The sequence below is a fragment of the Ascaphus truei genome, chromosome 8 (genome assembly GCF_040206685.1).
Source record: "Ascaphus truei isolate aAscTru1 chromosome 8, aAscTru1.hap1, whole genome shotgun sequence".
NCBI classification, from domain to species: Eukaryota; Metazoa; Chordata; class Amphibia; order Anura; family Ascaphidae; genus Ascaphus; species Ascaphus truei.
The window spans coordinates 37,350,074-37,371,182 of record NC_134490.1 but is presented as its reverse complement, the minus strand read 5'-3'; positions in this window follow the sequence as shown (position 1 = coordinate 37,371,182).

Below are 21,109 nucleotides of genomic sequence, written 5' to 3'. Positions count from 1 at the left end.
CATCGTCCCCCATGATCTTCCCATCATTCCCCCTTTTCCCCATCGTCCTCCATGATCTTCCCATCAATCCCCATCGTCCCCCAAGATCTTCCCATCTATCCTCATTTTCCCCATCATCCCCCATGATCTTTCCATCATTCCCCATTTCCCCCATCGTCCGCCATGATCTTCCCATCAATTCCCATCGTCCCCGATGATCTTCCCATCGTTCCCAATTGTCCCCATGATCTTCCCATCTTTCCCATTTCCCCATCGTCCCCATGATCTTCCCATCGTTCCCCATTTTCCCAATTGTCCCCCATGATCTTCCCATCGTTACCCATTTTCCCCATCGTCCCCATAATCTTCCCATCGTTCCCCATTTTCCCCATCATCCCCCATGATCTTCCCATCGTTCCCCATTTTCCCCATCGTCCCCCAATATCTTCCCATCGTTCCCCATTTTCCCCATCGTCCCACATGATCTTCCCATCAATCCCCATCGTCCCCATGATCTTCCCATCGTTCCCCATTTTCCCCATCGTCCCCCATGATCTTCCCATCATTCCCCATTTCCCCCATCATCCCCCATGATCTTCCCATCAATCCCTATCATACCCGATGATCTTCCCATCGTTCCCCATTGTCCCCCATGAACTTCCCATCTTTCCCCATTTCCCCATCGTCCCCCATGATCTTCCCATCGTTCCCCATTTTCCCAATTGTCCCCATGATCTTCCCATCGTTCGCCATTTTCCCCATCGCCCCCCATGATCTTCCCATCGTTCCCCATGATCTTCCCATCGTTCCCCATTTTCCCCATTGTCCTCCATGATCTTCCCATCGTTTCCCATTTTCCCCATCGTCCCACATGATCTTCCAATCAATCCCCATCGTCCCCATGATCTTCCCATCGTTCCCCATTTTCCCCATCGTCCCCCATGATCTTCCCATCGTTCACCATTTCCCCCATCGTCCCCCATGATCTTCCCATCAATCCCTATCGTACCCGATGATCTTCCCATCGTTCCCCATTGTCCCCATGAACTTCCCATCATTCCCCATTTCCACATCGTCCCCCATGATCTTCCCATCGTTCCCCATTTTCCCCATCGTCCCCCATGATCTTCCCATCGTTCCCCATTTTCCCCATCGTCCCCCATGATCTTCCCATCATTCCCCCTTTTCCCCATCGTCCTCCATGATCTTCCCATCAATCCCCATCGTCCCCCAAGATCTTCCCATCTATCCTCATTTTCCCCATCATCCCCCATGATCTTTCCATCATTCCCCATTTCCCCCATCGTCCGCCATGATCTTCCCATCAATCCCCATCGTCCCCGATGATCTTCCCATCGTTCCCAATTGTCCCCCATGATCTTCCCATCTTTCCCAATTCCCCATCGTCCCCCATGATCTTCCCATCGTTCCCCATTTTCCCAATTGTCCCCATGATCTTCCCATCGTTACCCATTTTCCCCATCGTCCCCATGATCTTCCCATCGTTCCCCATTTTCCCCATCATCCCCCATGATCTTCCCATCATTCCCCATTTTCCCCATCGCCCCCCATGCTCTTCCCATCGTTCCCCATTCTCCCCATCGTCCCCCATGATCTTCCCATCGTTCGCCATTTTCCCCATCGTCCCCCATGATCTTCCCATCGTTCCCCATTCTCCCCATCGTCCCCCATGATCTTCCCATCGTTCCCCATTTTCCCCATCGCCAAACATGATCTTCCCATCGTTCCCCATTTTCCCCATCGTCCCCATGATCTTCCCATCGTTCCCCATTTTCCCCATCATCCCCCATGATCTTCCCATCATTCCCCATTTTCCCCATCGCCCCCCATGCTCTTCCCATCGTTCCCCATTCTCCCCATCGTTCCCCATGATCTTCCCATCGTTCCCCATTTTCCCCATTGTCCTCCATGATCTTCCCATCGTTTCCCATTTTCCCCATCGTCCCACATGATCTTCCAATCAATCCCCATCGTCCCCATGATCTTCCCATCGTTCCCCATTTTCCCCATCGTCCCCCATGATCTTCCCATCGTTCACCATTTCCCCCATCGTCCCCCATGATCTTCCCATCAATCCCTATCGTACCCGATGATCTTCCCATCGTTCCCCATTGTCCCCATGAACTTCCCATCATTCCCCATTTCCACATCGTCCCCCATGATCTTCCCATCGTTCCCCATTTTCCCCATCGTCCCCCATGATCTTCCCATCGTTCCCCATTTTCCCCATCGTCCCCCATGATCTTCCCATCATTCCCCCTTTTCCCCATCGTCCTCCATGATCTTCCCATCAATCCCCATCGTCCCCCAAGATCTTCCCATCTATCCTCATTTTCCCCATCATCCCCCATGATCTTTCCATCATTCCCCATTTCCCCCATCGTCCGCCATGATCTTCCCATCAATCCCCATCGTCCCCGATGATCTTCCCATCGTTCCCAATTGTCCCCCATGATCTTCCCATCTTTCCCAATTCCCCATCGTCCCCCATGATCTTCCCATCGTTCCCCATTTTCCCAATTGTCCCCATGATCTTCCCATCGTTACCCATTTTCCCCATCGTCCCCATGATCTTCCCATCGTTCCCCATTTTCCCCATCATCCCCCATGATCTTCCCATCATTCCCCATTTTCCCCATCGCCCCCCATGCTCTTCCCATCGTTCCCCATTCTCCCCATCGTCCCCCATGATCTTCCCATCGTTCGCCATTTTCCCCATCGTCCCCCATGATCTTCCCATCGTTCCCCATTCTCCCCATCGTCCCCCATGATCTTCCCATCGTTCCCCATTTTCCCCATCGTCCCCCATGATCTTCACATCGTTCCCCATTTTCCCCATCGTCCCCCATGATCTTCCCATAGTTCCCCATTTTCCCCATCATCTCCCATGGTCTACCCATTGTTCCCCATTTTCCCCATGATCTTCCCATCAATCCCCATCGTCCCCATGATCTTCCCATCGTTCCCCATTTTCCCCATTGTCCCCCATGATCTTCCCATCAATCCCCATCGTCCCACATGATCTTCTCATCGTTCCCCATTTTCCCCATCGTCCCCCATGATCTTCCTGTCACGGTGAGATTATGGCAGGCTGTATAAGTCACACATAAATATATATAACTGTTGATATATATTTATCACTGGGTCTGAACTGGGACGAGACTTAGATATGATAAAATATAATTTATTCCTTGATAAAGGTGAACACACAGAAATGTACAAATAACAGGCAAAATATAGACACTTACGTAAAATGGAAATGATGAAGCAGTCACATCTGGCAGTTCATATAGCACTCTTCATAGTCAAGACCCCAAAGACATGAAAAGACCTCTGGCAGGAAGACAGTGCATAGCGTTTCTCTCAGCAATCAAGATGGTATAGAACAGACTGAACACTTGAAGAACTTGAAGAACATGAACAACACTGGATAAGGGCTTGACCACAGATTATATACCTTTTGTGGCCCTATCCTTAACCTTAAGTACAGGTGATTGGTTTTCAATTACCTCCAGCCACTCACTAGCCTGGGAACACATTTTAATCCATGCCCCCCTGCTTGTTGGGACATGCACAGTAGAGCTCTGGGGTCTCATTTCTGAAGCCCCACATTTGCATCAGGAATGCCAGCCAGTCTATCCATTTGGAGTTCTGGCAGGAAAACCTTTGTTGAAAGGTGTGAAATGGGACACTTAAAGACTGCTCTGGTTTGAGCCTCCTCCGCCCTTAGGTAAACAGGGAGGGTGACAAAACCCTTTGAACAATACTTAAGTCCTAGACATTGGGTCACCTCTAGGACCATCTGCTATCCTGGTATGCAAAAGAATTTCCTCTGGGTCTTTGTCCATACCTTGGGACACAGTATTAAACATAAAACATAAACGTATTAAAATATCCGGTTCTCATTGCCAGAACTGGGACACCATATTGTCCAAAAAGCGACTTGCTACAACCTTCGGAACCGGAGATACACAAATGCACATTAAATCATTAAATCATTTTTCACTTTAATACAAAAATCTCCGCTAAAAAAGAAATCTCAGCTTTTCACTAAATCCCCATTGAAAACAACGGGCTCCGCCGCCATGGGTTTCAATGGAGCAACTCCGCCGTTGTAGTCAATGGGGTTTCCTGCCATAGACTTTCAATGGGGAACCGCCGCCATTGAAGTCTATGAGAAAATCCACAAATCTATACATTCGTCCATACTCCGTCTGGTTGGTCTGAGGGGGCTGGAAATGGGCATGCATTAAAGCCAGAACCTTGGCTACATGTCACCCAAATCCCATCCCTCTGGGCATTCCAGAACCGGAGATATGGACTTACACATTTCAACATTTTACACTTAGTCATTTTTTCACCATGCGGCTTTTCCCCCATTAGAATCAATGGTAAAAGTCCCGAACTTTCAAGGGGGTCCATACTCCGTCGGGTTGGTCCAAGAGGGTCAAGGATGGTTCTGCAGTGATGCCGGAGCAGTGATTACAGATACCCCAAACCTTGATCCTCTGGTCCCTCCGGAACCGGAGATATGGATTCCTAAATTACAGCATTTCACACTTAGTCATTTTTCGGAGCTGTTTCTGCCGCCGCCATTGAAGCCTATGGCGCGACCCGCCCTTCTCGGTTCGACCCTTATCGGGGGTCCAGGATTCGGGGACCCGGTTGTGGTCGAGTGGGGGGAAGCCTAGGAACTAGGGGCAAAAAGAATTTTATTTCTAGGTGCTCTAGAACTGTTTATTCCCACGCCAATTAACATTGAACTTGACTCAAGTGATTTTAACTCTTTTAAAGGACATTGTATCCGCTTTGCGGTTTGCGGTCTGGACGGCAGCCAACTCGTTCTTCGAAAGGTACCTCGAGGAATCTCCATTGAAGTCAATGGGCCCATTGACTTTCAATGGGAAACCGCCGCTCTCCCTCTCGGACGCCACCTGCTGGTCTTTACAGGAAACAGGACTAAAACAGCACAATTCTCTATTGAAATGCATTGAGCCCTAATGGCGGCCAATGGGGACCTGCAAAATGGTGCCTGAAAAGGCGGGAAAACTACACAAAGAGCTATAATCATTAAAGAACTATTAACCCTTGTGCTCCCGGATGGATCCCAGTGTGTGTGTGATGCAGACACTGATTAACAATAAAACATGGGGGGGACAGGGAACATACATTTTCAGGTTATGACAAGGGTTAAATCACACGTCTGGGCCTCAGCCCAGTTAACCCCTTGTCTCCCTGGTGAGGTTAGAGGGTGGCCAATTGGGGTGTAACCCCTTTAATCCCGGGCCAAATCCTCTCCATTGTCACACTTCCCATCATTCCCCATTTCCTCCATCGTCGTCCCCCATGATCTTCCCATCGTTCCCGATGATCTTCCCATCGATCCCCATTGTCCCCCATGATCTTCCCATCTTTCCCCATTTCCCCATCGTCCCCCATGATCTTCCCATCATTCCCCATTTTCCAAATTGTCCCCCATTTTCTTCCCATCGTTCCCCATTTCCCCCATCGTCCCATATGATCTTCCCATCGTTCCCCATTTCCCCATCGTCCCCCATGATCTTCCCATCGTTCCCCATTTTCCCCATCATCCCCATGATCTTTCCATCGTTCCCCATTTTACCCATCGTCCCCATGATCTTCCCATCATTCCCCATTTTCCCCATCGTCCCCCATGATCTTCCCATCGTTCCCCATTTTCCCCATCGTCCCCCATGATCTTCCCATCGTTCCCCATTATCCCCATCGTCCCCCATGATCTTCCCATCGTTCCCCATTTTCCCCATCGTCCTCCATGATCTTCCCATCGTTTCCCATTTTCCCATCGTCCCCCATGGTCTTCCCATAGTTCCCCATTTTCCCCATCATCTCCCATGATCTTCCCATTGTTCCCCATTTTCCCCATAATCTTCCCATCAATCCCCATCGTCCCCCATGATCTTCCCATCGTTCCCCATTATCCCCATCGTCCCCCATGATCTTCCCATCGTTCCCCATTTTCCCCATCGTCCTCCATGATCTTCCCATCGTTTCCCATTTTCCCATCGTCCCCCATGGTCTTCCCATAGTTCCCCATTTTCCCCATCATCCCCCATGATCTTCCCATCAATCCCCATCTTCCCACATGATCTTCTCATCGTTCCCCTTTTTCCCCATCATCCCCTATGATCTTCCCATCGTTCCCCATTTCTTCCATCGTCCCCCATGATCTTCCCATCATTCCCCATCGTCCCCGATGATCTTCCCATCGTTCCCCATTGTCCCCCATGATCTTCCCATCTTTCCCCATTTCCCCATTGTCCCCCATGATCTTCCCATCGTTCCCCATTTTCCAAATTGTCCCCCATTGTCTTCCGATCGTTACCCATTTCCCTCATCGTCCCCCATGATCTTCCCATCGTTCCCCATTTTCCCCATCGTCCCCCATGATCTTCCCATCGTTCCCCATTTTACCCATCGTCCCCCATGATCTTCCCATCATTCCCCATTTTCCCCATTGTCCCCCATGATCTTCCTATCGTTCCCCATTTTCCCCATGATCTTCCCATCGTTCCCCATTATCCCCATCATCCCCCATGATCTTCCCATCATTCCCCATTTTCCCCATCATCCCCCATGATCTTCCTATCGTTCCCCATTTTCCCCATCGTTCCCCATGACCTTCCCATCGTTCCCCATTTTCCCCATTGTCCCCCATGATCTTCCCATTGTTCCCCATCGACCAATGATCTTCCCATCGTTCCCCATTGCCCCCATGATCTTCTCATCGTTCCCCATTTTCCCCATCGTCCCCCATGATCTTCCTATCGTTCCCCATTTTCCCCATCGTCCCCCATGATCTTCCCATCGTTCTCCATTTTCCCCATCGTCCCCATGATCTTCCCATCGTTCCCCATTTTCCCCATCGTCCCCATGATCTTCCCATCGTCCCCCATGATCTTCCAATTGTTCCCCATTTTCCCCATCGTCCCCCATGATCTTCCCATCATTCCCCATTTTCCCCTATCATCCCCCATGATCTTCCCATCGTTCCCCATTTTCCCCCTCGTCCTCCATGATCTTCCCATTATTCCCCATGATCTTCCCATCGTTCCCCATTTTTCCCATCATCTCCCATGATCTTCCCATTGTTCCCCATTTTCCCCATGATCTTCCCATCAATCCCCATCGTCCCCATGATCTTCCCATCGTTCCCCATTTTCCCCATGATCTTCCCATCAATCCCCATCTTCCCACATGATCTTCTCATCGTTCCCCATTTTCCCCATCATCCCCTATGATCTTCCCATCGTTCCCCATTTCTTCCATCGTCCCCCATGATCTTCCCATCATTCCCCATCGTCCCCGATGATCTTCCCATCGTTCCCCATTGTCCCCCATGATCTTCCCATCTTTCCCCATTTCCCCATTGTCCCCCATGATCTTCCCATCGTTCCCCATTTTCCAAATTGTCCCCCATTGTCTTCCGATCATTACCCATTTCCCCCATCGTCCCCATGATCTTCCCATCGTTCCCCATTTTCCCCATCGTCCCCCATGATCTTCCCATCGTTCCCCATTTTACCCATCGTCCCCCATGATCTTCCCATCATTCCCCATTTCCCCATTGTCCCCCATGATCTTCCTATCGTTCCCCATTTTCCCCATGATCTTCCCATCGTTCCCCATTATCCCCATCATCCCCCATGATCTTCCCATCGTTCCCCATTTTCCCCATCATCCCCCATGATCTTCCTATCATTCCCCATTTTCCCCATCGTTCCCCATGACCTTCCCATCGTTCCCCATTTTCCCCATTGTCCCCCATGATCTTCCCATTGTTCCCCATCGACCAATGATCTTCCCATCGTTCCCCATTGTCCCCCATGATCTTCTCATCATTCCCCATTTTCCCCATCGTCCCCCATGATCTTCCTATCGTTCCCCATTTTCCCCATTGTCCCCCATGATCTTCCCATCGTTCTCCATTTTCCCCATCGTCCCCATGATCTTCCCATCGTTCCCCATTTTCCCCATCGTCCCCATGATCTTCCCATCGTTCCTCCATGATCTTCCAATTGTTTCGCATTTTCCCCATCGTCCCCCATGATCTTCCCATCGTTCCCCATTTTCCCCATCATCCCCCATGATCTTCCCATCGTTCCCCATTTTCCCCATCGTCCCCCATTATCTTAATATCGTTCCCCATCGTGCCCCAAGATCTTCCCATCGTTCCACATTTTCTCCATTGTCCCCCATGATCTTCCCATCGTTCCACATTTTCCCCATCGTCCCCCATGATCTTCCCATCGTCCCCCATGATCTTCCCATCGTTCCCCATTTTCCCCATCGTCACCAGTGTTTAGTAGGAGTGTTTTGTGGCCAAGTTAGGTGCGCTGTAGGGGGTGTATCTAGGGGTGTGTCTGTGATGTCACGGAGCTTGTTCACCCTCATTGGTCGAACCGCACACGTTACCTGCCTGTCACGCCGCGCCCCCTCCTGTGGTCACACACGTGGTTTATGGGCGCAATAATTGCCTTAAGGCATTGTGATCGCGCCATGCGTGTGCGCCCCTGCGCGGACTTCGGCAGCATGGACGCAGTCTTAGGAGGAGCTGAGCGTGTGAGGTACAGAGCTATCTCAGCAAAAACACACGAGTGGAACAGGACAGAGATCTCACAACAGGAAACACGGCAGGGCGAGATAAAAACTGCGTGCTATACAGAGAGGAAAGACTGCTGTGTGTGTGCAGAGCTGTGTGTGTGTGCAATATAGAGAGTCTGTGTGTATGTGCTGAGCAATGTATATCTGCGTGTGTGCAGAGCAGTGTATATCTGTGTGTGTTTGTGTGTGTGCAGAGCAGTGTATATATGTGTATGCCTTCAGAGCAGTGTGTGTGTGTGTGTGTGTGTGTGTGTGTGTGTGTGTGTGTGTGTGTGTGTGTGTGTGTGTGTGTGTGTGTGTGTGTGGTGTGTGTGTGTTTGTGTGTGTGTGCAGAGCAGTGTATATATGTGTATGCCTTCAGAGCAGTGTGTGTGTGTGTGTGTGTGTGTGTGTGTGTGTGTGTGTGTGTGTGTGGTGTGTGTGTGTTTGTGTGTGTGTGCAGAGCAGTGTATATATGTGTATGCCTTCAGAGCAGTGTGTGTGTGTGTGTGTGTGTGTGTGTGTGTGTGTGTGTGTGTGTGTGTGTGTGTGTGTGTGTGTGTGTGTGTGTGTGTGTGTGTGTGTGTGTGTGTGTGTGTGTGTGTGTGTGTCTGTGTGTGTGTGTGTGTGTGTGTGTGTGTGTGTGTGTGAAGCCTCAGCTATAATAAATCTGAGAGGCAAAGGCAGAGGGGTTACGTGTATATGAGCGGTCCCTGTGCTGGGGACACGAATAAATGACAGTTGTGCTATAAAAGTTCCTGGCTCCTATTTTTATACATCGTTGCCACCTCATCGCCCAGCCTCATGAATCCAGCACCCTGAGTCACAGTAATCCATGTTGAGTAATCAACCTCTGCACAACGATGTAAACTCCATTGGAGCTGGGTAGGGAGTGTTACATATTTGTGCAGAGCTGTGTTTATCTGTGTGTGTGTATGCAGAGCAGTGTTTATCTGTGTGTGTGTATGCAGAGCAGTGTTTATCTGTGTGTGTGTGTGTATGCAGAGCAGTGTTTATCTGTGTGTATGCAGAGCAGTGTTTATCTGTGTGTATGCAGAGCAGTGTTTATCTGTGTGTGTGTGTATGCAGAGCAGTGTTTATCTGTGTGTGTGTGTGTATGCAGAGCAGTGTTTATCTGTGTGTGTATGCAGAGCAGTGTTTATCTGTGTGTGTGTGTGTGTATGCAGAGCAGTGTTTATCTGTGTGTGTATGCAGAGCAGTGTTTATCTCTGTGTGTGTGTGTGTGTGTGTGTGTGTGTGTGTATGCAGAGCAGTGTTTATCTGTGTGTGTGTGTGTATGCAGAGCAGTGTTTATCTGTGTGTGTGTGTGTGTGTGTGTGTATGCAGAGCAGTGTTTATCTGTGTGTGTATGCAGAGCAGTGTTTATCTGTGTGTGTGTGTGTGTGTGTGTGTGTGTGTGTGTGTGTGTATGCAGAGCAGTGTTTATCTGTGTGTGTGTGTGTATGCAGAGCAGTGTTTATCTGTGTGTGTGTATGCAGAGCAGTGTTGATCTGTGTGTGTATGCAGAGCAGTGTTTATCTGTGTGTGTGTGTGTGTGTGTGTGTGTGTGTGTGTGTGTGTGTGTATGCAGAGCAGTGTTTATCTGTGTGTGTGTATGCAGAGCAGTGTTTATCTGTGTGTGTATGCAGAGCAGTGTTTATCTGTGTGTGTGTATGCAGAGCAGCGTTTATCTGTGTGTGTATGCAGAGCAGCGTTTATCTGTGTGTGTGCAGAGCAGCGTTTATCTGTGTGTGTGCAGAGCAGTGTTTATCTGTGTGTGTATGCAGAGCAGTGTTTATCTGTGTGTGTGTATGCAGAGCAGTGTTTATCTGTGTGTGTGTATGCAGAGCAGCGTTTATCTGTGTGTGTATGCAGAGCAGCGTTTATCTGTGTGTGTGCAGAGCAGTGTTTATCTGTGTTTGTATGCAGAGCAGTGTTTATCTGTGTGTGTGCAGAGCAGTGTTTATCTGTGTGTGTATGCAGAGCAGTGTTTATCTGTGTGTGTGTGTGTATGCAGAGCAGTGTTTATCTGTGTGTGTATGCAGAGCAGCGTTTATCTGTGTGTGTGCAGAGCAGTGTTTATCTGTGTGTGTGTGTATGCAGAGCAGTGTTTATCTGTGCGTGTGTATGCAGAGCAGTGTTTATCTGTGTGTGTATGCAGAGCAGTGTTTATCTGTGTGTGTATGCAGAGCAGTGTTTATCTGTGTGTGTGTGTGTGTGTGTGTGTGTGTATGCAGAGCAGTGTTTATCTGTGTGTGTATGCAGAGCAGTGTTTATCTGTGTGTGTGTGCAGAGCAGAGTTTATCTGTGTGTGTCTATGCAGAGCAGTGTTTATCTGTGTGTGTATGCAGAGCAGTGTTTATCTGTGTGTGTATGCAGAGCAGTGTTTATCTGTGTGTGTATGCAGAGCAGTGTTTATCTGTATGTGTATGCAGAGCAGTGTTTATCTGTGTGTGTGCAGAGCAGAGTTTATCTGTGTGTGTATGCAGAGCAGTGTTTATCTGTGTGTGTGTATGCAGAGCAGTGTTTATCTGTGTGTGTATGCAGAGCAGTGTTTATCTGTGTGTGTATGCAGAGCAGTGTTTATCTGTATGTGTATGCAGAGCAGTGTTTATCTGTGTGTGTGTGTGTGTGTGTGTATGCAGAGCAGTGTTTATCTGTGTGTGTATGCAGAGCAGTGTTTATCTGTGTGTGTGCAGAGCAGAGTTTATCTGTGTGTGTGTATGCAGAGCAGTGTTTATCTGTGTGTGTGTGTGTGTGTGTGTGTGTATGCAGAGCAGTGTTTATCTGTGTGTGTATGCAGAGCAGTGTTTATCTGTGTGTGTATGCAGAGCAGTGTTTATCTGCGTGTGTGTATGCAGAGCAGTGTTTATCTTTGTGTGTGTATGCAGAGCAGTGTTTATCTGTGTATGTGTGTGTATGCAGAGCAGTGTTTATCTGTGTGTATGCAGAGCAGTGTTTATCTGTGTGTCCAGAGCAGTGTTTATCTGTGTGTGTGTGTGTGTGTGTGTGTATGCAGAGCAGTGTTTATCTGTGTGTGTATGCAGAGCAGTGTTTATCTGTGTGTGTATGCAGAGCAGTGTTTATCTGTGTGTGTGTATGCAGAGCAGTGTTTATCTGTGTGTGTATGCAGAGCAGTGTTTATCTGTGTGTGTATGCAGAGCAGTGTTTATCTGTGTGTGTGTATGCAGAGCAGTGTTTATCTGTGTGTGTATGCAGAGCAGCGTTTATCTGTGTGTGTGCAGAGCAGTGTTTATCTGTGTGTGTATGCAGAGCAGTGTTTATCTGTGTGTGTATGCAGAGCAGTGTTTATCTGTGTGTGTGCAGAGCAGTGTTTATCTGTGTGTGTGTATGCAGAGCAGTGTTTATCTGTGTGTGTATGCAGAGCAGAGTTTATCTGTGTGTGTGTGTATGCAGAGCAGTGTTTATCTGTGTGTGTATGCAGAGCAGCGTTTATCTGTGTGTGTGTGTATGCAGAGCAGTGTTTATCTGTGTGTGTGTATGCAGAGCAGTGTTTATCTGTGTGTGTGTGTGTATGTGCAGAGCAGTGTTTATCTGTGTGTGTATGCAGAGCAGTGTTTATCTGTGTGTGTGTATGTGCAGAGCAGGGTATATCTCTGTGTGTGTATGTGCAGAGCAGGGTATATCTCTGTGTGTGTGTGAGTGTGTGTGTGTGCAGAGCAGCGTTTATCTGTGTGTGTATGTGCAGAGCAGGGTATATCTCTGTGTGTGTGTGTGCAGAGCAGGGTATATCTGTGTGTGTGTGTGTGTGTGTGTGTGTGTGTGTGTGTGTGTGTGTGTGTGCAGAGCAGGGTATATCTCTGTGTGTGTATGTGCAGAGCAGGGTATATCTCTGTGTGTGTGTGTGAGTGTGAGTGTGTGTGTGTGTGTGTGTGTGTGTGTGTGTGTGTGTGTGTGTGTGTGTGTGTGTGTGTGTGTGTGTGTGTGTGTGTGTGTGTGTGTGCAGAGTACTGTTTATGTGCATACAGAACAATAAGTACATGTATGTAGAACTGTGGCAGGTAAAGGTCCAATTCCTGATTGCGTGCAAAGAAAAAAACACTTTAAAACAGCTTCCTCTTTCCCATCCTCCAAAAACAGATGCAATCCGCATAAAGGAGCTGGTGTTTGGAAATAAAGAATAATTTTCTCTTCTTCAGGACCTACGAATGGGTGGGGGGCAGTTTGTCAATCAAGTGATTACTACAACCTCTATCCCACCCTATCAGAGCCGATAACAGATGTAGCCAGGTCTCCCCGGAGTGTCAGCACCCCCCTCACCTCTCTGGCGATCGCGGGTGCCGCCGAGTTCAATGGCGGCCCCGCCAGGCGATCTGGGAGGTGAGGGCGGTCAGGCTCCGGCTAGGGGGTTGCCGGGGATGCGTGCGGCCGGTTGCCAAGGCCGCGATCGTGTCACCGGGCTCCAGGCGCTCCCGGAGCCGGGGGGTGAGGGCGCCGCCATTGCCCAGTGATCGCGCATGCGCAGGAAGGGCACTAGCGTCAGTTAGAGTCGCGCGAGTACAGGAGCAGAGTAGGGAAACAGTGAGGCAGCCCCAGATAGCTTGCGCAGGCGCAGGACAGCCCATAGAAAGCCTGCGAAGCCCTAGCCTACCAGGGAAGGCTCTAGGCAGGGACTACGAGTCCCAGGAGCCTGTGACCGCCCTACGGAATGCCAGGGAGCCAATAGGGCTTAGGATCTCCAGGCAGGCAAAGAGATACATATTTCGCGGGCTTGCAGCACGCTAGTTAGTTGAAACTGGGGAGCTGTGAGGGAAGGAAGGGTGCAGGGAGTGAGTGCAGCTCCTGCCCCATATAGGTACCCACACCCCAGGTAGGCCCCAACTCCCCACCAGGTTAGTGAATAATTGAATAGGGGCGGCCCAAGATAGGGACGCTGCCCTTAGTGTTAGTGTGCTGTCTAGTCAGGGTCACGGCTGTCAGTGCTCAGCGCACAGTGTTGCGCAGCACTTTGGCTGCAAGCATCCAGTGGGTCACAGCTTGTTGCTGCAGGCGCTGGGATCAGTTAAGTAATAGAGAGGCGGAGGGGACTCGGGTAGTACGGGAGGAGGTAGTGCGGGTGCAGGGGGTCAGGGGCCCCTGCATAAGATAGGCTACCCCATAGGCCCTAGGAGTTTTCCCCAAAGCCATTACAGGTTGCTGTACAGATAAGGACGGCCTGTAGTACAGAGCGTGTCACTGTAGTTCAGAAGGAACCATATAGGGACACAGCGGACGCTGCGCCACCGTGCAGCGAGTGGGCGCAGTTCTTTGTTGCGGCTGTGGCAGTCCTCCGGGTGGGATCGCCCTGGAGGTGGTTCCGGTGTTCTTCGGTTGCCGGATCCTTTGTGAAACCAGTTGGAGATCCGAGCACGGGAGAGCTCGGGCAGGTACTATCAAATCCACAAGTGCACCACTTAGTTTAATAGTGACTGCGCAGTCACCCACATTCTCTCCAAGAGTGCGGGACATTGGGTGGGAACTACTGGACACTGGGTGGGATCACCTGGTGTTGGGGAAATGTTCTGCGTGACGCCGTAATCAGTGTTGCCTCTGGGGAGGGACACCTGTTATATTCAGTGTGATAATATATGTGTTGTATGCTGTTCCAAAGTAAAAGGTATTTGGTTATCTCACATATCGTGTATATGGTTATTGTATGATGTCCTGCGAAGAACAATTCCTGCTCTGCTAGGAACCCTCGCAGGTGGAGGCGCTGCACCGAGTAAGTGGTTACTCATAGTATAATTGCCCCAGGTTCCCCGTGGCGGAAGCTCAGCCCTCCTGTGAGCCAAAAGGTAAAGCACCACACCTGGTAACACTGTATGTTCTCCGCACCCATATCATATCTGCGATTGGGGGGGGGGGGAATACCCGTTACATTTGGAGGCGCTGCTGAGATAGACCTGGGGTGCCCGGTATTTTTTCTTAAATTGTGCTATTTTTGTTCGCCATGAAGAAGCCATGTGCTGATTTCCCGCCCACGCGGAAAAATGTTGCAAACGTCTGTCCGGGATTGGCGGGAAAACCTAAGCCCCACCCCCGCCAACTGAGTGGCATTGTGCAAAAGCCCGGGATGCTCCTTGACCGAGTGTGCCGCCCCTCCTTTACATGACACCAGGGGGAGCAAGCACCGTGAGTTTCGACCAGTAACTGCTGTCTCCATCCAAGAAAGTACTGGAGGAAGAGAAAACCGCTCTCTGTCGTATGGAGCCTGGCAGATTAAGGGAGGAAGCGTATCTGTCCTTTTGTGTCCGTGCTTACCAGAACTTTTTAGTTTGTCTGGTGGTATAGATTTTGGCTCCTTGAGGCGAATAGTGGAAGGTCAGGTAGCCAACACGAGCGAGGCAGGATGCATAACATGTATTTGTAACAAAAGTGACAGCTCCTCTTGTAAAGTGACCTGGGGACCCAAATGTATCTGCTGCGGGGAACAGCTTCTGAGGCCCGTGCTGCTGTGGTCTGCTGATACAGCAGAACAGGAGGAGCCTGACCTCTATATCACTATGAGTTATGCTGAAGTTAAGTCTGTCTTCAGGGAGAAGTTACTTAGTGCGTCCCGCGACCAACAACCAGCTGTGGAGGTTGTGGAGGGCCCGTGTGCCCAAGTGAACATTCTAGACCCGGTTCCCGAGCAGGAATCAGCTGCCCTGCTAGCTATGGAACCGAGCGAACCATCGGTGGCGATGCGCCTACCGGCGAACCACCCCAGCGGTGATACAGAGGAGACGGAGGAATCACAGGGTAAGGTGTCTATACCCCCATCTTCTGTTGGTGATTCCAGCGATCAACCGCCCGTGGTGATGCACCTGCTGGCGGACCACTCTAGTGAAGCCACCGAGCTACCTACCTCAGTGGCAGTGGATCCTGATAGGGGCCCGTGTGCCCTACCACGGCCAGTCCGGCCTACAGAGGTACCATCGGTCCCAGGCGTGGGATCAGTACCTGCTAACGAAGACAAGGGTGAGTTGACTGCCCCAGGGGTGTTGGGGGTGAGCCTCCAGTTGACCGCGGAGCACGATAGCTCCTTAAGTCTGGTCACCAGGGCGAATGGCTCCCCTCTGCATCGCGTCCTGGCGGAGGTGTCCTCCTTAGAAGGTAGCTGTCCGGTGGTGCGAGTGGACCCCTACCTACCTGACAGTGTTCCAGATGAAGAGAAGCCCATCGTAAGCCAGCGGAGTGGTAAGGAACCTACTAACTCCCCACAGGCTCCGATGGAGGTGACCGTGAAAAAGGCCAGAATTAAGGTTCCTGATCTGAGTGAGAGCCCGTGCACTCCAACCCGAATGGTCCCAGGACTGGGAGCCAACGCTGCCGAGTTTCAAGACAGTGAGTGGACTGTCCCAGTAGTGTTGTGGACAGGCCCCAAGACAGCCGAGGTGGGAACTGACAGCATCCCCGAGGACCTGTTGGCCACCGGGAATCACCGCAGTGGTAAGGTATCTACCCTTTACCACCTGCCAGGTGACACCGAGATTGTGAGGGAAGAGACATTGTCCATTGCTCGCTTCCCAGTGGAAGCCTCGCACGTGTGTAGAGACAAAGACGGTATGGAGAAGGATTTAGGGAAATTTGCCTCCTTTCAGGCCAAAAAGGAGCGGCTCATTCGCCAAGTAGTGGACCGCGGGAAAGGTCCTGGCCTCCTGGTCTACCGCATCAATGCCGCGGATGACCGTGTAAAGGCCTGGTTAAAAGACATGCTACTATTCCATCCACCAGGGGGAGGAAATAGTAAAAACCCCATGACTGTTACCCCAGAGCGTTCTCTCCAAGAGGTTTTTCTGGGGGAGGCTCACGGACGCAAAAGTGAGGTACCCCCACATGATCAGTTAGGGGCACCCCACAAATGGTCTCAGCTTGTCTCGGGTATAGTATGTGAATTGCCATTTACCCTGTTGTGTAAAGTCGAAATGATAGGTTGTATTTTCTATACACTGCATTTTGATTATATAAAAATTGTGCCGAGTGACGTCGTTCCCCAAGCGGGGACGTTGGATTTTTCACCAGGGGGAGGATGTAGCCAGGTCTCCCCGGAGTGTCAGCACCCTCCTCACCTCTCTGGCGATCGCGGGTGCCGCCGAGTCCAATGGCGGCCCCGCCAGGCGATATGGGAGGTGAGGGCGGTCAGGCTCCGGCTCGGGGGTTGCCGGGGACGCGTGCGGCCGGTTGCCAAGGCCGCGATCGTGTCACCGGGCTCCAGGCGCTCCCGGAGCCGGGGCGGTGAGGGCGCCGCCATTGCCCAGTGATCGCGCATGCGCACGAAGGGCACTAGCGTCAGTTAGAGTCGCGCGAGTGCAGGAGCAGAGTAGGGAAACAGTGAGGCAGCCCCAGATAGATTGCGCAGGCGCAGGACAGCCCATAGAAAGCCTGCGAAGCCCTAGCCTACCAGGGAAGGCTCTAGGCAGGGACTACGAGTCCCAGGAGCCTGTGACCGCCCTACGGAATGCCAGGGAGCCAATAGGGCTTAGGATCTCCAGGCAGGCAAAGAGATACATATTTCGGGGGCTTGCAGCATGCTAGTTAGTTGAAGCTGGGGAGCTGTGAGGGAAGGAAGGGTGCAGGGAGTGAGTGCAGCTCCTGCACCCAGATAGGTACCCACATCCCAGGTAGGCCCCAACTCCCCACCAGGTTAGTGGGTAATTGAATAGGGACGGCCCAAGATAGGGATGCTGCCCTTAGTGTCAGTGTGCTGTCTGGTCAGGGTCACGGCTGTCAGTGCCGTGAGGTCTGACAGGCAGGCACAGTGTTGTGCAGCACGTTGGCTGCAAGCATCCAGTGGGTCACAGCTTGTTGCTGCAGGCTCTGGGATCAGTTAAGTAATAGAGAGGCGGAGGGGACTCGGGTAGTACGGGAGGAGGTAGTGCGGTTGCAGGGGGTCAGGGACCCCTGCATAAGATAGCTACCCCGTAGCCCCTAGGAGTTTTCCCCAAAGCCATTGGTTGCTGTACAGATAAGGACGGCCTGTAGTACAGAGCGTGTCACTGTAGTTCAGAAGGAACCATATAGGGACACAGCGGACGCTGCGCCACCGTGCAGCGAGTGGGCGCAGTTCTTCGTTGCGGCTGTGGCAGTCCTCCGGGTGGGATCGCCCTGGAGGTGGTTCCGGTGTTCTTTGGTCGCCGGATCCTTTGTGAAGCCAGTTGGAGATCCCGTGCTCGGGCAGGTACTATCAAATCAACAAGTGCACCAACGGGCCCTTAGTTTAATAGTGACTGCGCAGTCACCCACATTCTCTCCAAGAGTGTGGGACATTGGGTGGGAACTACTGGACACTGGGTGGGATCACCTGGTGTTGGGGAAAGGTTCTGCGTGACGCCGTAATCAGTGTTGCCTCTGGGGTGGGACACCTGTTATATTCAGTGTGATAATATATGTGTTGTATGCTGTTCCAAAGTAAAAGGTATTTGGTTATCTCACATATCGTGTATATGGTTATTGTATGATGTCCTGCGAAGAACTATTCCTGCTCTGCTAGGAACCCTCGCAGGTGGAGGCGCTGCACCGAGTAAGTAGTTACTCATAGTATAATTGCCCCAGGTTCCCCGTGGCGGTAGCTCAGCCCTCCTGTGAGCCAACAGGTAAAGCACCACACCTGGTAACACTGTATGTTCTCCGCACCCATATCATATATCATATCTGCGATTGGGGGGGGGGGGGGGGGGGGAATACCCGTTACACAAATAAAGATGGGGAGGGGCTTTTCCTGTGCAAACTCCTCTTCAGCACACAGTGTTATCGCACAAAAGGAAGCAGCCAGAGGAAATCAAACGCCTCCCAAGTCTCTGCTCGCTGTGTTTCTAAAATAATAATGTAATAATATTTTAGGTTTTTAATTTCTGTAATAAAGAAATCAATCACTCAGACCAATTCCAGCAACCACAAGGATGGTCAATACAGTACTAAGACCCGGTCTTTACTCAAATCTGTTCCCTTTCTGATTTCTCTATCTCTCCCTTCCGCTCTATGGCCATCACCTCCTATCACTCACCCACCTCCTACCTGTTCTACTCGCTACTCTCGAGACCTTCGCTCCATCACCTCTCTGCTCTGACATCTTCCCGGAGCGCTAACCTTTCTTCTCTCTCTCTCCTCCCTCTGAAACTGACAATCTTGTAAACTCTTACAACTCTATCCTCTCGTCCTCGCTTAATCTTCTCGGCTCCGGTCCATCCGGCCCTCTAACCCACACGCTTGGCTAAATTAACAAACATGCTACTTTTGCATTTGCACTCGATCCTCTGAACGCCTTTGGAGGAAATCTCACATTCTGGCTTATTTTCTGCCCTCACTATGAATTTCTCCTCTCCCGTTTTAACTCTGCTCTTTCTCTAAGGCCAAACAACACTACTTTTCCTCACTCATCAACACTCACAAATTCAATCCACACCATCTTTTCTCTGTATTTGACTCCCTCCTCCTACTTTCACCTCCCACTTCCCATCAGTCCTTCACTTCTTCTCAAGCATTCCCCAACTACTTCAAAGGCATGGTGCATGCTATCCACAAGGAGATTCCTTCTGTCCTTTCCCCCTCCTCTCTTCTTCTACCTAAATCTCCTTCTTCCGCTCTTGACTCCTTTCCTCCGGTTACAGAGTTGGAAGTTACTATGCTAACTTTATTTTCTTCTTCTACCGCAAGCCCTCTCGATCCCATCACCTACCAGAACTATTGATCCTATGTTAGTCCCCACTCTCACCCATATCTTCATGACCTTAAAGTTTGTGATGGTACTCTTCCATTCCCTCCCCCCGAAACATTCCTGTAAATAAAGAACACACACAAAGGTCTTAAGGTATGTAACGGGTATTCCCCCACCCAATCGCATATATGGCGTATGTAAGGGGAACCTAATGTTACCTGGTGTGGTGCTTTACCTGTTAGGCTCACAGGAGGGCTGAGCTTCCGCCGTGGGGAACCTGGGGCCAGTACAATATGAGTAACCCTGTACTCGGTGCAGCGCCTCCACCTGCGATGGCTCCCACCAGAGAGGGAGTGGTTCCTCGCAGGACAATATATATTAATACACATACACTCAGCATGTATAACAACCAATGCCTTTACTATGATAACGAAGGGTGGCAATAACACATAACATGTACACTTATACTCTAACGGTATAACCTTAGCGGCTCCCTCACTCATCAGGAGTACGTCTACGTCCCCTCACCGCAGTGCCCCACACACCGTGTCCATGTATAGCAATATGTTGGTATAGGCTCGGTCCTCTAGCCACTCGCTAGTGTCCTTAAATAGTTGAGCCTAAGGCGGGATCAGCGTTGGTGCACTTGTTGTTATAGTTCCTTCCGGTCACCGCGGTGACCGGTACCTCTTCGAAAAGGGTCAGGCGGATCGCGGTCTGCCTCCTGGGTCTCAATGTCCAGCCGTCTGGTCCCAGACGACTCGCCAGCAAACCTGCTCCGCACTCTTGTCCCTTTGTCCCTAGCTGGTACTCAGTAAGGGTGATGCTCGCTGCTACTATAGGCCGTCCCTACAGCACAGCAACCTTAAGTGACTTCAGGGAACACTCATAGGGGCCTACGGGGTAGCCTGTCACTGACCCCCTGCACCCACACTACCTCTCCCTTCACCACCCGGGTCCCCTCTGACTAACTTCTACCTAATACTCACAGCACCTGCAGCAACGCACTGCAACCTGCTTGGTATCTGCAGCAAACGTGCTGCACACACACACAATGCCTTCTTGTCAGCACTCACAGCGCTGACAGCCGTGACACTGACAAGACTGCACACCACACGCACCTAAGGGCAGGGTCCCTAACCTAGGGGCCGTCCCTCAGTACTTACCCACTAACCTAGTGGGGAGTTGGGGCCTGCCTGGGATCTGGGGAACCTTACCTGGTGTAGGAGTCACTTGCTCCCTACACCCTTCCTTCCCCTTCCTGCTCCCAGCTCCAACTGACTTGCTCCAAAGCCCGCGAAATGTATCTATCTGCCTGTCTGGGAATCCTGGTCTCTCATTGGCCCCCTTGAGACACCTGGTGCCTGCCTCTCTATGCCTCATGGGAGTTGTAGTCTCGTGGAGGCTGCTAATCCCTTGGGGCCGCGTGCGCGATTCTCCTGTGCATGCGCGAGTCTCCAATGGCCGCCGCAACTCCCTGACTGTCCCTGCGCATGCGCGATCCCTCACACGCTCGCGCAACCTGTCATGGCGGCCCCCGCTAGCAGGATGTGCCGCCGGGACTCTGAGCGCTCGGAGCGCTCCCTGCACTGGCCCCCACCTTCGTGTTGTGCCGGCGGGTCCGTCGCTGCCTCCGGCGGCACCCGCGACCGCTCGGCACTTCGTGAGGGGGGTCTCTGGGAGTCGGAGGGCACCGGGGCTACAGGTACAATGGCCATAGCTTTTATTAGAATACAGCAAAAGGGGAGTGCTAACCAGGCCAGAGTGCTCCACCCACTGGTATGGCCAATGGCGTTCAAACCATGGCCCGTAAACCCTTCAAGTGAGGCACCACAGTCCCAGCCGCTTAGC